This window comes from Pseudophryne corroboree, chromosome 8 (assembly GCF_028390025.1).
Source record: "Pseudophryne corroboree isolate aPseCor3 chromosome 8, aPseCor3.hap2, whole genome shotgun sequence".
Lineage (NCBI taxonomy): Eukaryota > Metazoa > Chordata > Amphibia > Anura > Myobatrachidae > Pseudophryne > Pseudophryne corroboree.
Window position 1 is genome coordinate 160,754,272 of NC_086451.1, and position 15,546 is coordinate 160,769,817.

The window sequence follows — 15,546 nt, forward strand, 5'->3', positions numbered from 1 at the left end:
ATCCCTGGTCAGACTGAAAGTGAATCATGTATTGCATTGTAAAATGCACGGAGTTCTAGGACATTTATCGACAGCAATCTGTCGTGTTTTAGAACCTTTGTCACTGATTTTAACTACAAATCCTGACCCTCTGCGACTGTCGTCCAGAGTATATGCACCCTTGTCCCTCTGTGGGAAACGCGAGTGAAGGGTGGCAAACTAAATTGAAAACACATCTTTATTCTTAATAGGTGAATACACCAATGTACCGCTAGTGTGCGTGTTTTGCACTAATTACTAGATGTACATTATTCTTGCTGGTGTAGTAGGTAAAAGTCTTTGATTTACCGTATTTATAATCTTACCTAGGAATTGACATCGTTTAGACGGAATTAGATGCGATTGTTTTCGAACTTGATCTGCTACCGCAGTATACCTTAGTAGCGCAAGTTAGAGGAACTTTGTTGAGACAGAGTTCTTATGTGAGATGAGCTATCATCCCAACATCACTTTGGTAAATACCCGAAGCGATAAGCAACGGTAGACCTGAAATGGTTAATGGTTGTGGCGATTTGCAAACGCTAGAACCTGTGATGAACAAACCGGACTGGGTAAATACGCATTGTGAAGATCAAATGCAATTATGCAAATTTTGTGGCTCCAATAAGCAAATACTAACCGCAGAAAATCCATTTTCCAAGTGTAGTAAATGACTTGCTGATTGATATTGCGACGGAGCAGTTTGGTTTTGCTCAAACAGAGGGGAATAAGTAACTCTGACTCTGTTGGCGTACTACTTAGAGATGAGCGGGTTCGGTTTCTTTGAATCCGAACCCGCACGAACTTCACCTTTTTTTCCACGGGTCCGAGCGACTCGGATCTTCCCGCCTTGCTCGGTTAACCCGAGCGCGCCCGAACGTCATCATGACGCTGTCGGATTCTCGCGAGACTCGGATTCTATATAAGGAGCCGCGCGTCGCCGCCATTTTCACTCGTGCATTGAGATTGATAGGGAGAGGACGTGTCTGGCGTCCTCTCCATTAGAATAGAGATAGATAGATTAGATAGAGAGAGATTGTGCAGAGTCGCAGACAGAGTTAGTTTACCACAGTCAGTGACCAGTGCAGTTGCTAGTTAACTTTTATTTAATATAATATATCCGTTCACTTCTCTCTGCTATATCCGTTCTCTGCCTGAAAAAAAAAACGATACACAGCACAGTCAGTCACACAGTGTGACTCAGTCTGTGTGCACTCAGCTCAGCCCAGTGTGCTGCACAGTCATCAATGTATAAATTAAAAGCTTATAATTAATTGTGGGGGAGACTGGGGAGCACTGCAGGTTGTTAGCAGGAGCCAGGAGTACAATTATATTAATTAACAGTGCACACTTTTGCTGCAGGAGTGGTGACCAGTGCCTGACCACCAGTATAGTATTGTTGTTACTACTAATATCTCTTTAAATATCAACCAGTCTATATTAGCAGCAGACACAGTACAGTGCGGTAGTTCACGGCTGTGGCTACCTCTGTGTCGGCACACGGCAGGCAGTCCGTCCGACCAGAATTGTATTATTTATTATTATATACCTACCACCTAACCGTGGTTTTTTTTTCATTCTTTATACCGTCATAGTGTCATCCTAATTGTTACGAGTATACTACTATCTCTTTATCAACCAGTGTACAGTGCGGTAGTTCACGGCTGTGGCTACCTCTGTGTCGGCACACGGCAGGCAGTCCGTCCGACCAGAATTGTATTATTTATTATTATATACCTACCACCTAACCGTGGTTTTTTTTTCATTCTTTATACCGTCATAGTGTCATCCTAATTGTTACGAGTATACTACTATCTCTTTATCAACCAGTGTACAGTGCGGTAGTTCACGGCTGTGGCTACCTCTGTGTCGGCACACGGCAGGCAGTCCGTCCGACCAGAATTGTATTATTTATTATTATATACCTACCACCTAACCGTGGTTTTTTTTTCATTCTTTATACCGTCATAGTGTCATCCTAATTGTTACGAGTATACTACTATCTCTTTATCAACCAGTGTACAGTGCGGTAGTTCACGGCTGTGGCTACCTCTGTGTCGGCACACGGCAGGCAGTCCGTCCGACCAGAATTGTATTATTTATTATTATATACCTACCACCTAACCGTGGTTTTTTTTTCATTCTTTATACCGTCATAGTGTCATCCTAATTGTTACGAGTATACTACTATCTCTTTATCAACCAGTGTACAGTGCGGTAGTTCACGGCTGTGGCTACCTCTGTGTCGGCACACGGCAGGCAGTCCGTCCGACCAGAATTGTATTATTTATTATTATATACCTACCACCTAACCGTGGTTTTTTTTTCATTCTTTATACCGTCATAGTGTCATCCTAATTGTTACGAGTATACTACTATCTCTTTATCAACCAGTGTACAGTGCGGTAGTTCACGGCTGTGGCTACCTCTGTGTCGGCACACGGCAGGCAGTCCGTCCGACCAGAATTGTATTATTTATTATTATATACCTACCACCTAACCGTGGTTTTTTTTTCATTCTTTATACCGTCATAGTGTCATCCTAATTGTTACGAGTATACTACTATCTCTTTATCAACCAGTGTACAGTGCGGTAGTTCACGGCTGTGGCTACCTCTGTGTCGGCACACGGCAGGCAGTCCGTCCGACCAGAATTGTATTATTTATTATTATATACCTACCACCTAACCGTGGTTTTTTTTTCATTCTTTATACCGTCATAGTGTCATCCTAATTGTTACGAGTATACTACTATCTCTTTATCAACCAGTGTACAGTGCGGTAGTTCACGGCTGTGGCTACCTCTGTGTCGGCACACGGCAGGCAGTCCGTCCGACCAGAATTGTATTATTTATTATTATATACCTACCACCTAACCGTGGTTTTTTTTTCATTCTTTATACCGTCATAGTGTCATCCTAATTGTTACGAGTATACTACTATCTCTTTATCAACCAGTGTACAGTGCGGTAGTTCACGGCTGTGGCTACCTCTGTGTCGGCACACGGCAGGCAGTCCGTCCGACCAGAATTGTATTATTTATTATTATATACCTACCACCTAACCGTGGTTTTTTTTTCATTCTTTATACCGTCATAGTGTCATCCTAATTGTTACGAGTATACTACTATCTCTTTATCAACCAGTGTACAGTGCGGTAGTTCACGGCTGTGGCTACCTCTGTGTCGGCACACGGCAGGCAGTCCGTCCGACCAGAATTGTATTATTTATTATTATATACCTACCACCTAACCGTGGTTTTTTTTTCATTCTTTATACCGTCATAGTGTCATCCTAATTGTTACGAGTATACTACTATCTCTTTATCAACCAGTGTACAGTGCGGTAGTTCACGGCTGTGGCTACCTCTGTGTCGGCACACGGCAGGCAGTCCGTCCGACCAGAATTGTATTATTATTATAATATATACCACCTAACTGTGGTTTTTTTTGCATTCTTTATACCGTCGTCATAGTGTCATACTAGTTGTTACGAGTATACTACTATCTCTTTATCAACCAGTGTACAGTGCGGTAGTTCACGGCTGTGGCTACCTCTGTGTCGGCAGTCGGCAGGCAGTCCGTCCATCCATAATTGTATTATTATTATAATATATACCACCTAACCGTGGTTTTTTTATACCACCTAACCGTGGCAGTCCGTCCATAATTGTATACTAGTAAACTATCCAATCCATCCATCTCCATTGTTTACCTGAGGTGCCTTTTAGTTCTGCCTATAAAATATGGAGAACAAAAAAGTTGAGGTTCCAAAATTAGGGAAAGATCAAGATCCACTTCCACCTCGTGCTGAAGCTGCTGCCACTAGTCATGGCCGAGACGATGAAATGCCAGCAACGTCGTCTGCCAAGGCCGATGCCCAATGTCATAGTACAGAGCATGTCAAATCCAAAACACCAAATATCAGAAAAAAAAGGACTCCAAAACCTAAAATAAAATTGTCGGAGGAGAAGCGTAAACTTGCCAATATGCCATTTACCACACGGAGTGGCAAGGAACGGCTGAGGCCCTGGCCTATGTTCATGGCTAGTGGTTCAGCTTCACATGAGGATGGACGCACTCAGCCTCTCGCTAGAAAACTGAAAAGACTCAAGCTGGCAAAAGCACCGCAAAGAACTGTGCGTTCTTTGAAATCCCAAATCCACAAGGAGAGTCCAATTGTGTCGTTTGCGATGCCTGACCTTCCCAACACTGGACGTGAAGAGCATGCGCCTTCCACTATTTGCACGCCCCCTGCAAGTGCTGGAAGGAGCACCCGCAGTCCAGTTCCTGATAGTCAGATTGAAGATGTCAGTGTTGAAGTACACCAGGATGAGGAGGATATGGGTGTTGCTGGCGCTGGGGAGGAAATTGACCAGGAGGATTCTGATGGTGAGGTGGTTTGTTTAAGTCAGGCACCCGGGGAGACACCTGTTGTCCGTGGGAGGAATATGGCCGTTGACATGCCAGGTGAAAATACCAAAAAAATCAGCTCTTCGGTGTGGAGGTATTTCACCAGAAATGCGGACAACAGGTGTCAAGCCGTGTGTTCCCTTTGTCAAGCTGTAATAAGTAGGGGTAAGGACGTTAACCACCTCGGAACATCCTCCCTTATACGTCACCTGCAGCGCATTCATAATAAGTCAGTGACAAGTTCAAAAACTTTGGGTGACAGCGGAAGCAGTCCACTGACCAGTAAATCCCTTCCTCTTGTAACCAAGCTCACGCAAACCACCCCACCAACTCCCTCAGTGTCAATTTCCTCCTTCCCCAGGAATGCCAATAGTCCTGCAGGCCATGTCACTGGCAAGTCTGACGAGTCCTTTCCTGCCTGGGATTCCTCCGATGCATCCTTGCGTGTAACGCCTACTGCTGCTGGCGCTGCTGTTGTTGCCGCTGGGAGTCGATGGTCATCCCAGAGGGGAAGTCGTAAGCCCACTTGTACTACTTCCAGTAAGCAATTGACTGTTCAACAGTCCTTTGCGAGGAAGATGAAATATCACAGCAGTCATCCTACTGCAAAGCGGATAACTGAGTCCTTGACAACTATGTTGGTGTTAGACGTGCGTCCGGTATCCGCCGTTAGTTCACAGGGAACTAGACAATTTATTGAGGCAGTGTGCCCCCGTTACCAAATACCATCTAGGTTCCACTTCTCTAGGCAGGCGATACCGAGAATGTACACGGACGTCAGAAAAAGACTCACCAGTGTCCTAAAAAATGCAGTTGTACCCAATGTCCACTTAACCACGGACATGTGGACAAGTGGAGCAGGGCAGGGTCAGGACTATATGACTGTGACAGCCCACTGGGTAGATGTATGGACTCCCGCCGCAAGAACAGCAGCGGCGGCACCAGTAGCAGCATCTCGCAAACGCCAACTCTTTCCTAGGCAGGCTACGCTTTGTATCACCGCTTTCCAGAATACGCACACAGCTGAAAACCTCTTACGGCAACTGAGGAAGATCATCGCGGAATGGCTTACCCCAATTGGACTCTCCTGTGGATTTGTGGCATCGGACAACGCCAGCAATATTGTGTGTGCATTAAATATGGGCAAATTCCAGCACGTCCCATGTTTTGCACATACCTTGAATTTGGTGGTGCAGAATTTTTTAAAAAACGACAGGGGCGTGCAAGAGATGCTGTCGGTGGCCAGAAAAATTGCGGGACACTTTCGGCGTACAGGCACCACGTACAGAAGACTGGAGCACCACCAAAAACTACTGAACCTGCCCTGCCATCATCTGAAGCAAGAAGTGGTAACGAGGTGGAATTCAACCCTCTATATGCTTCAGAGGTTGGAGGAGCAGCAAAAGGCCATTCAAGCCTATACAATTGAGCACGATATAGGAGATGGAATGCACCTGTCTCAAGTGCAGTGGAGAATGATTTCAACGTTGTGCAAGGTTCTGATGCCCTTTGAACTTGCCACACGTGAAGTCAGTTCAGACACTGCCAGCCTGAGTCAGGTCATTCCCCTCATCAGGCTTTTGCAGAAGAAGCTGGAGGCATTGAAGAAGGAGCTAACACGGAGCGATTCCGCTAGGCATGTGGGACTTGTGGATGCAGCCCTTAATTCGCTTAACAAGGATTCACGGGTGGTCAATCTGTTGAAATCAGAGCACTACATTTTGGCCACCATGCTCGATCCTAGATTTAAAGCCTACCTTGGATCTCTCTTTCCGGCAGACACAGGTCTGCTGGGGTTGAAAGACCTGCTGGTGACAAAATTGTCAAGTCAAGCGGAACGCGACCTGTCAACATCTCCTCCTTCACATTCTCCCGCAACTGGGGGTGCGAGGAAAAGGCTCAGAATTCCGAGCCCACCCGCTGGCGGTGATGCAGGGCAGTCTGGAGCGACTGCTGATGCTGACATCTGGTCCGGACTGAAGGACCTGACAACGATTACGGACATGTCGTCTACTGTCACTGCATATGATTCTCTCAACATTGATAGAATGGTGGAGGATTATATGAGTGACCGCATCCAAGTAGGCACGTCACACAGTCCGTACTTATACTGGCAGGAAAAAGAGGCAATTTGGAGGCCCTTGCACAAACTGGCTTTATTCTACCTAAGTTGCCCTCCCACAAGTGTGTACTCCGAAAGAGTGTTTAGTGCCGCCGCTCACCTTGTCAGCAATCGGCGTACGAGGTTACATCCAGAAAATGTGGAGAAGATGATGTTCATTAAAATGAATTATAATCAATTCCTCCGCGGAGACATTGACTAGCAGCAATTGCCTCCACAAAGTACACAGGGAGCTGAGATGGTGGATTCCAGTGGGGACGAATTGATAATCTGTGAGGAGGGGGATGTACACGGTGATATATCGGAGGGTGAAGATGAGGTGGACATCTTGCCTCTGTAGAGCCAGTTTGTGCAAGGAGAGATTAATTGCTTCTTTTTTGGGGGGGGTCCAAACCAACCCGTCATATCAGTCACAGTCGTGTGGCAGACCCTGTCACTGAAATGATGGGTTGGTTAAAGTGTGCATGTCCTGTTTTGTTTATACAACATAAGGGTGGGTGGGAGGGCCCAAGGATAATTCCATCTTGCACCTCTTTTTTCTTTTCTTTTTCTTTGCATCATGTGCTGATTGGGGAGGGTTTTTTGGAAGGGACATCCTGCGTGACACTGCAGTGCCACTCCTAGATGGGCCCGGTGTTTGTGTCGGCCACTAGGGTCGCTAATCTTACTCACACAGCTACCTCATTGCGCCTCTTTTTTTCTTTGCGTCATGTGCTGTTTGGGGAGGGTTTTTTGGAAGGGACATCCTGCGTGACACTGCAGTGCCACTCCTAGATGTGCCCGGTGTTTGTGTCGGCCACTAGGGTCGCTAATCTTACTCACACAGTCAGCTACCTCATTGCGCCTCTTTTTTTCTTTGCGTCATGTGCTGTTTGGGGAGGGTTTTTTGGAAGGGCCATCCTGCGTGACACTGCAGTGCCACTCCTAGATGGGCCCGGTGTTTGTGTCGGCCACTAGGGTCGCTTATCTTACTCACACAGCGACCTCGGTGCAAATTTTAGGACTAAAAATAATATTGTGAGGTGTGATGTGTTCAGAATAGGCTGAAAATGAGTGTAAATTATGTTTTTTGAGGTTAATAATACTTTGGGATCAAAATTACCCCCAAATTCTATGATTTAAGCTGTTTTTTAGTGTTTTTTGAAAAAAACACCCGAATCCAAAACACACCCGAATCCGACAAAAAAAATTCGGTGAGGTTTTGCCAAAACGCGTTCGAACCCAAAACACGGCCGCGGAACCGAACCCAAAACCAAAACACAAAACCCGAAAAATTTCAGGCGCTCATCTCTAGTACTACTGCCTGGTTTATAAACCAGCAAAACTAAATGGCCACCTGCCAAACCGTTCGACAGAGGCAGTTTTGTACTTTAAGCTGTAAATAGCTGAGACATGTATGAGTTGAAATCATGAAACCTCGCAAATGTAACATGTAAAGACGCGCTTCCACAATTGTAAAAGAGGTGATCAAACCACTGGCTTGCTGACTGTAACGTCCTGTCGTTACAAGGCGTGACTGTTTCTTATAAAGGGGTAAAACGCCGTTACAAGTATACTGTATGCGGTAATGGCTGAATATCATAAAGGGATAAAACGCCGTTACAAGTATATCAAATTTAGGAGCAAACAAGCTCTGGCCTTGTCGCGCTTAACTAGCGACAATGAAAATAACCGGCGTTAGCAGAAGCTTTACAGATATACTCTGCAGCTTCTTTTAACCGTGATCGTCATTGTTTCATACATAGATTCTAGTGACCCAAATGTATCCTGGGTTTTTATAATGTTTGACAGAAACGCATCTACCAATGGCGGATCGCGTCCTTTTGGAAACGATTATGTATGGTTGTCCAAAACCCCGCACTATCTGAGTGCTGGACGAATGTACCCTTCTCACTCGTAGTTATCGGTGTGAGATTTGACATAGAATCGTGCATTAAATTATAAGACCAGTGAAATAAAAACTCTGGTACCCAAAGGGAAATTGGCCCTTTGGAAAGACTGTCTTTTGTTAGAGCTGGCGGAGTCATTCCGAGACTCCGATGTTACCGCTCTTTTAATTTGAATTGCCAATGTTAACCTAGGCTTTTTAAAATTATTTTTAGTCTGTACTAGAGCCTTACTCGCTATGTAGACAGACACCATAATAGGCAACAGACAGACACTTGCACGACTTAATGAAGTTATTATGTGTCATATATATATATATAAATGTTATTGCTGAACAGCATATTCATATGAAACTCATGCTTGTTTCTCTCTACGGAAATCTTTAGCCAAAAACAAAAGATTTATTCGATATGAAGAGAAACCAAAGTATTCTTTATGTGAAAAGCAGTTCACATGGGCATATGAAACCCGAACCAAATTCCTACTCCCCTGCGCCTCTGGTGGCTTAGAGATGTAGGGTAGGAATGTTCTAGAATTATGTAGAAATACAGATTACCTGGCTAACTTATGTGAAACCTGAACCAAAAATTCCTACTAACACCCCTGCGCCTCCTTGTGGAGTAGAGGTGTATGTCGGAATGTTCTGGAATTATAAGCTGGAACAACAGCAATGATTAAAATGGCCCTCATGCCATGCTTTCACTGAAAATCACAGTACAGTTTACCTGCTGCAGTGCTATTTAATAGCCTATTATACAGTGATATCCCAGGTTTAGTATACAGTAAAATACATGCATTCCCAATACATGCTTTTAGTTAGCCTTCCAGTAATATAAACACTGCCTGCTGATTTTTGTATTATATTGCAGCCTTAACAGAAAACCAGGAAACATGGTTAAAAATGGCTGCATGAAACTCATGGTTGTTCCTCTCCAGGGAAATCTTTAGTAAAAGGCGAAAGATTTAGTCATTCTGAAGAGAAACCAGAGTATTGTTTAAAAAAAACAAACAACCAAACTGAACAGCCTATTTCTTAACCCATGCAGCCTTTGGTGCTGCTGCTATGGGCATTACTCCCCCTCACCCCCCCTGCAGCTGCGCTGCTTGTGCGCTAGCTTCTACCCCCTGTTACCTGCAGCGGACGGGAGCGGGTGCAGGGATAGCCGGGGAGCGCTGTGTATAGCGCCGGGGAGCCGTCCGAAGAGCGCGCCTTACATCGTTCAGCAGTGTCCGTGTATCAGCGGCGGGCTGCGGTGGGCGGTCAGCGCTGGAAGAGCGGCCGGCGTCTCTGAATGACGTGCGGCCGCTCAGAGCTGTGCGCGTAGTGTGGCTGGCTCGGCTGGCCTCGCTCAGGGGTCTAATTAGCGGCGGCACGTGGACGGGTGCCTCAGTAAAGAATTTCCCCACACAACAGGGCGGCAGCATGAGCTGACCGCCCTGACAAACATACCTTGCTCGCCACTTATGTAAGCTTTCATCCTGGCTGTGACGGGGCTTCTTTCTGTAAGCTCCGTCCAGCAGATCCTGGCTCCTGTCTCATCTCCAGGTGCAGCTGTTTGTCTTATCTTGGCTGTGACGGGGCTTCTCCTGTAAGCTCCGTCCAGCTCCATTTTCCTTCCAGCTCTTTGTCTCATCCTGGCTGTGACGGGGTTTCTGTAAGCTCCGTTCAGCTTGCAGGAGACAGTGGCTGCCTGTGGCTGTGAGGGTGCTCTTTGTGAGGACCGACACGCCATGCGCTGCTTGTAGCGCCTGTGGCTGTGAGGGTGCTCTTTGTGAGGACCGACACGCCATGCGCTGCCTTGCAGCGGCACCATCCCGGACCCATGTTTTTCCAGAAACTGGGAAGGGAAGTGTAAAAATTAAAAATAAAAAGTAAAATGAAAAATTTAATAAAATCTTCTGACATGTGGCATTCCCACAAGCCGATGTTCGTGCTGTGAGCACCGAAAAAACACTGGGAGAGTACACTGAGGTACTCGGGGATATGGAGGGGGGAGAGTCCTAAATTTAAATATTCAGTGCCTTTGTTCGGCTACGCCCGTCCATATCCCTAAGAGTACTCCAGTGACCCCTAGTGGATGATAAAGAAATCACTATCACTTTTCCCCGGGGTGTGACCACAGCCAGCCACTACTCCGGCCACCTTCTTGTGACACCAAAATGCATCTTACATATCATCAGGGTGGTGCTGCTGTTGGGGGCAGGTTGCTGCCTCAGTCTCCTGGTTGGTGCTGCGATTGGAGGGGGTACTGCTTCCCTGTGCTGCCACTGTCTCCCGGATCATCGTGCCGCTGGCTGAATTGCAGCTTGACGCTACTGCTGCCGGGAGTAACAGCTTTCTGACTGTTGTTGCTGGTGGCTGCCTACTGCTCATTGCCGCCGGAACACTGACCGGCTCGGCAGTGATGCTGGCAGAGGAGTAGTGGTGGTGGGGTGGGGGGGTGCCTGCTCCCTTCCCTTGAGCATGCCGCAGTGTAAAAAAATCAATAATAAATAGAGAGCATACCAGGGTGAGAGTCTGTATGGATCACAGTGATTACACGGGGCACAGCATAAGGACACCTTGCTGTGAGGGGCTCTGCCCACACAGATTGCTGCACCCTCTCTGATGTCAGCCGCTGCCCTCTCGTTCTCTGGGCAGCCAGTTCCAGTGTGAGGTAGGAGAGGAAGAGAACACACAGGTGTTAGGCGCCGTGGTCCGCGATGTCCTCGCGGCCCGGCGCCTAGCAACGCCGAGCGTGCTAGACGCCGGCTCCCTAGCAACGCTAGGACGCCGGGCGCGCTGAGCCGCCTGGACCCTAGCAATGGGGATGCCACGGACGGACTGCGCTCCCCGTTGCAGGGTCAATCAAGTGAACTACACACACACTTGTCTTCTGGTCGTGCAGCAAGGCAGCTGCACGGCATGGTGCTAATCAGGCTCTGAACTTCTGATTGGAGGACTCCCTGCTAAATACCTTCTCAGTGCCTCACACAGACGCCGGTTATAGCTTCCTGCATGCTGCTTTGGTTTGCTGACGTCTGTTCCAGTTCTGCTGTGTCCGGTCATTCCTGTCCTCAGAGTTCCTGAATCTTGGTGTTGTCATCTCTTCCCAAGGAGACTTCCAGTCCTCATTTACCCGCAACAGTCGCTAGAGGATCTCGTGTGGTTTTCGTGAGTGGCAGCTCTGCCGCGTGCTGCGGCCTAGGCCGCTTTATTTTGTATTTTGTGTTGGTGCATTTGCGGAGGTTTCCGCTCCCACAGTCCTCTCCGGAACTCGCCGGTGCCGGGTAGGAGAGTGGACAAGTGGGTATTTTAGTTGTCCTTTTCCCTGGCGGTTTTCCACACATACTCTAGTTTAAAGTTAGTTTTGAGCCCCTGGCTTTGTTGTTTAGTAGAGGGCCCCTTGTTATCACCCTGTCTCGGATTTCTCTTTGTCTCCCATTAAGACCTGAGGGGCCATCGGAGTTGGGCAGACGTAATCCGCCCTTCAAACGCGGCTGCCATGGGTCCAAGCAACCATAGTCTCGCAAGAGATTTCTGACAGCACGGGCGAGACAACGGAGATAGGGCGCCAGGGGCTATTCCCGTTCCCACTCCCTTTCCCAGCATTACGTTCCAGTACTCAGGTCCTTGCTATAAGATATCCCCAGACCAGAGTATTGGAATCATAACAACAGGAGAGCAGCCCTGATATATAACAGAGGTGGAAGTTCTATAGGCAGCAGAGACGGAGACCAGCCTGCCTGTCTCCCAGTGCCCTGATCACTACACGCCACCAGCACAGCATTACAGGAGGGTCCTATAGTGCTGCCCTGAGCTAACAGGTGTGTGTACCAGTGTACCCCGTACAGTGTGCTGCGCCCTGGTGTCTCTGAGAGGGGTGAGGTCACCGTGCCGCTTTAGTATATGGCTTTTCCTTAGTACTGTACGTTACAGCCCTGCACTAGTAGTGGCAACTCTGCCCTATGTGAACCTGTGAGGTTATTTTCCTATTTACAGAATAACCGGGGAGAAGGCGGCCATATTGCGGCTCTCAAGAGAAGGCATTCTAGTACACCCCCTGCTGGCGGCCACTGCGCAGGCGCAACAAATTGAAATGCCCGATCTCTATAATGGGGCATATTTCTCTTAATTAAAAAAAACCTGTAACTTTCTGAAAAACCACAACCCCAAAAGGCACTTTACAGGGACATGCTCTATCTAATAAAACAAACCCCAAGTCATATATATATATATATATATATATATATATATATATAATAAGTAAAATCTTATTATATATATATATATAAATCTATTTCTCGTAGTCCGTAGTGGATGCTGGGACTCCGTAAGGACCATGGGGAATAGCGGCTCCGCAGGAGATTGGGCACAACTAAAGAGAGCTTTAGGACTACCTGGTGTGCACTGGCTCCTCCCCCTATGACCCTCCTCCAGACCTCAGTTAGGATACTGTGCCCGGAAGAGCTGACACTAAGGAAGGATTTTGAATCCCGGGTAAGACTCATACCAGCCACACCGTACAACTCGTGATATTATACCCAGTTAACAGTATGACAACAACGGAGCCTCTGCACAGATGGCTCTCAACAATAACCCTATTGTTAACAATAACTATGTACAAGTATTGCAGACAATCCGCACTTGGGATGGGCGCCCAGCATCCACTACGGACTACGAGAAATAGATTTACCGGTGAGTAAAATCTTATTTTCTCTGACGTCCTAAGTGGATGCTGGGACTCCGTAAGGACCATGGGGATTATATCAAAGCTCCCAAACAGGCGGGAGAGTGCGGATGACTCTGCAGCACCGAATGAGCGAACTCCAGGTCCTCCTCAGTCAGGGTATCAAACTTGTAAAATCTTGCAAATGTGTTTGACCCCGACCGAGTAGCAGCTCGGCAAAGTTGTAAAGCAGAGACCCCTCGGGCAGCCGCCCAAGAAGAGCCCACCTTCCGCGTGGAATGGGCTTTTACTATTCTAGAATGCGGAAGTCCCGCCGCAGAATGTGCAAGCTGAATTGTGCTACATATCCAGCGAGCAATAGTCTGCTTTGAAGCAGGAGCACCCATCTTGTTTGGTGCGTAGAGGATAAACAGCGAGTCAGTTTTCCTGACTCCAGCCATTCTGGAAACAAATTTTCAGGGCCCTGACTACATCCAGCAACTTGGAATCCTCCAAGTTCCGAGTAGCCGCAGGCACCACAATAAGTTGGTTCAAATGAAACGCTGAAACCACCTTAGGAAGAAATTGGGGACGAGTCCTCAATTCCGCCCTATCCATATGGAAAATCACATAAGGGCTTTTACATGACAAAGCCGCCAACTCTGACACATGCCTGGCCGAAGCCAGGGCCAATAGCATGACCACTTTCCACGTGAGATATTTTAACTCCACGGTTTAAAGTGGCTCAAACCAATGTGATTTAAGGAAATCCAACACCACGTTGAGATCCAAAGGTGCCACTGGAGGCACAAAAGGAGGCTGAATATGCAGCACTCCTTTAAAAAAAAGTCTGAACTTCCGGCAGGGAAGCCAGTTCTTTTTGGAAGAAAATCGACAGAGCCGAAATCTGGACCTTAATGGACCCCAATTTGAGGCCCATAGTCACCCCTGACTGTAGGAAGTGCAGGAATCAACCCAGTTGAAATTCCTCCATTGGGGCCTTCCTGTCCTCACACCAAGCAACATATTTTCGCCATATGCGGTGATAATGTTTTGCGGTCACGTCCTTCCTGGCTTTGTTCAGCGTAGGAATGACTTCCTCCGGAATGCCCTTTTCCTTCAGGATCCGGTGTTCAACCGCCATGCCGTCAAACGCAGCCGCGGTAAGTCTTGGAACAGACAAGGCCCCTGCTGCAGCAGGTCTTGTCTGAGCAGTAGAGGCCATGGGTCCTCTGAGATCATTTCTTGAAGTTCTGGGTACCAAGCTCTTCTTGGCCAATCCGGAACAATGAGTATAGTTCTTACTCTTCTCCTTCTTATTATCCTCAGCACCCTTGGTATGAGGGGAAGAGGAGGAAACACATAAACCGACCGGTACACCCACGGTGTCACTAGAGCATCCACCGATATCGCCTGAGGGTCCCTTGACCTGGCGCAATAGTTTTCTAGCTTTTTGTTGAGGTTTGTAATCAGCCGGAAGACTTCTGGATGAAGTCCCCACTCTCCCGGGTGGAGGTCGTGTCTGCTGAGGAAGTCTGCTTCCCAGTTGTCCACTCCCGGAATAACACGTGATTTTCCGCCCATCGGAGAATCTTCATGGCTTCTGCCATCGCCATCCTGCTTCTCGTGCCGCCCTGTCGGTTTACATGGGCGACCGCCGTGATGTTGTCTGGGTGAATCAGTACTAGCTGACTTTGAAGCAGGGGTCTTGCCTGACTTAGGGCATTGTAAATGGCTCTTAGTTCCAGAATATTTATGTGTAGGGACATTTCCTGGCTTGACCATAGTCCCTGGAAATTTCTTCCCTGTGTGACTGCTCCCCAGCTTCGAAGGCTGGCGTCCGTGGTTACCAGGACCCAGTCCTGTATGCCGAATCTGCAGCCCTCTAGAAGATGAGCACTCTGCAGCCACCACAGTAGAGACACCCTGGTCCTTGCAGACAGGGTTATCCTCTGATGCATCTGAAGATGCGATCCGGACCACTTGTCCAACAGATCCCACTGAAAGATCCGTGCATGGAACCTTCCGAACGGAATTGCTTCGTAAGAAGCTACCATCTTTCCCAGGACTCGCGTGCAGTGGTGCACCGACACCTGTTTTGGTCTTAAGAGGTCTCTGACTAGCGATGACAACTCCTTGGCCTTCTCCTCCGGGAGAAACACCCTTTTCTGTTCTGTGTCCAGAACCATCCCCAGGAACAATAGACGTGTTGCAGGAACCAGCTGCGACTTTGGAATATTCAGGATCCAGCCGTGCTGTTGTAGCACCAGCCTAGAGCAAGTGCTACTCGGATCAACAACTGTTTCTTGGACCTCGCCTTTATCAGGAGATCGTCCAAGTACGGGATAATTATAACTTCCTTTTTTCGCAGGAGTATCATCATTAACTTGGTAAACACCCTCAGTGCCGTGGACAGACCAAACGGCAGCGCCTGGAATTGGTAATGACAGTCCTGTAC

At 47.6% G+C, this 15,546-nt stretch overlaps 2 non-coding genes across 2 annotated transcripts; both read right to left on the reverse strand.

The window, feature by feature from the left end:
- Nucleotides 1-8,753: 8,753 nt before the first annotated feature.
- LOC134953797 (U5 spliceosomal RNA) lies at nucleotides 8,754-8,869 on the reverse strand. The gene has a single exon (XR_010185788.1). It is a non-coding gene; the product is annotated as a U5 spliceosomal RNA (small nuclear RNA).
- A 450-nt stretch (nucleotides 8,870-9,319) lies between these two features.
- On the reverse strand, nucleotides 9,320-9,431 carry LOC134953769 (U5 spliceosomal RNA). The gene has a single exon (XR_010185769.1). It is a non-coding gene; the product is annotated as a U5 spliceosomal RNA (small nuclear RNA).
- Nucleotides 9,432-15,546: the final 6,115 nt, after the last annotated feature.